At 38.0% G+C, this 1,644-nt stretch overlaps 1 pseudogene across 1 annotated transcript; it reads left to right on the top strand.

Moving 5' to 3' along the window:
* Positions 1-641: 641 nt before the first annotated feature.
* LOC308508558 (small ribosomal subunit protein eS17-like) lies at positions 642-1,028 on the top strand (annotated as a pseudogene). Its single transcript has one exon. The product of its transcript is annotated as a small ribosomal subunit protein eS17-like (transcript).
* The last annotated feature ends 616 nt before the right edge of the window (positions 1,029-1,644 follow it).

The raw sequence follows: 1,644 nt of genomic DNA, 5'->3' as shown, positions 1-1,644 counted from the left end.
TTTATTAAGAGTCAGTTTTTAGCACCAGGCTATCCCAAAGAAAACTGGAACTACCCCAATATTTAATTTAGTTATTCCCAGTCATTTGGATTTTCAAATTTGGGGGGAGGGGCAGCGGGGACTGACAGAGTTGTCAATATTTAATTTTGATAAAAACATTCTTAACTGTCCCCCACCATGTATTATTTCAAGAAGGACATTTTAACCCCCCACAAAGTAAGAAGAACATAGTCTCTGTATAAAGTACAGCCGCTCCGATGAAAGGAAAGTGGGCAAATTTACATCAGCATGTACATTTTCTTTCTTCCTCTTTATTTTATTTTATTTTTTTTTATTTTAATGTGGACAGTGAAACTTCCTCTAAGTCTGGCTACCTGACCAGAATACATTTAGGAAACACTGAGCTACTTTATACTTTCCCAGGGGTAAGGAAGTGTAGATCATGTTCAGTCTAACCACTAAGGGTTTTTACCAATATGCCCAACCCAACTAATCGAAGATGGTTTTCTTTTATTCTATCTTCAATACTGAAAGAAAATATACAGCTCAGCGAGCCAGTAGCAAAGGAATATGGACAAAAGCCCATATTCCTTTGCCATTAAAAGTTGAACACCATGCTCTTTCACCAGGGACCTGCCAAGATGGGCCATGTTTGCACCAAGACCATGAACAAGGCAGCCTTAGTCATCATGGAGAAGTCGTACATGCGCCCGGGCAACGACTAACACACCAGCAAGCGCATGTGGGAAGAGCTCGCCATTATTCCCAGTGAGAAGCTCCGCAACAGGATAGCAGGCTATGTCACACATCTGATGAAGTGGCTTCAGAGCAGCCCCATGAGAGGTCTCTCCATCAAGCTGCAGGAAGAGGAGAATTATGAGGTCTCAGCCCTAGATCAGGAGATCATTGGAATTGATCCTGACCCTAAGGAAATGCTGAAGCTCTTGGACTTTGGCAGTCTGTTGGACCTGCAGGTCATTCAGCCTGCAGTGGGGATGAATTTCCAAATACCACATGGCACGGTTTGAATCTTTCTGCTGTGCTCTAATATTTTCAATAAACCATAAACAACCTTAAAACAATAAAAATAAATAAAAGTAGGACACCATATTTTTTTCCATCTCTGCCAGCAACTAATGTGTTTTCTTGGGCAAATCACAGAGTGGTGTTGTCTTAGAGTTTCGGTTTTCTATGAGACAGTAAGCCCCAAGTGGGCAGCTGTGTCCTCAGAGCCTAACACAGTGTCTGTTACATAGTAGATGCTCAATAAATATTTGTTAAATTAATGCATAGATTAAATAAATCCAGTTATTTTATATCATCTCTAAAGTCTTAGCCAAGTTCCAAGCCCGTATCTAACCAGTAAACTACAAATTTCTTCCTGTGATTCCCAAAAGTCATTATTCTTGTATGTAAAGTACCTAAAGAATTGATAAAATACTGAAACCTCTGAATAACTTTATTTTTTGTACTGCATTAATTATAAAAAATTTATATATATATGTATTTATATTTGTCATTGAAACTATGGATAATAAAGAAAAAGAGGGAGGAAAGGAAAAAAATTAGTTCTAGGTCCTGACACTGAAAGATAATATTTTGAAATGTATGCTTCTAATTTTTTACCTCAGTCAATATTTCTAT

This window comes from Rhinolophus hipposideros (assembly GCF_964194185.1).
Source record: "Rhinolophus hipposideros genome assembly, chromosome: 15".
Taxonomy (NCBI): domain Eukaryota; kingdom Metazoa; phylum Chordata; class Mammalia; order Chiroptera; family Rhinolophidae; genus Rhinolophus; species Rhinolophus hipposideros.
The sequence above is the reverse complement of the archived record's forward strand: the minus strand, read 5'-3'. Positions and strand labels throughout refer to the sequence as shown.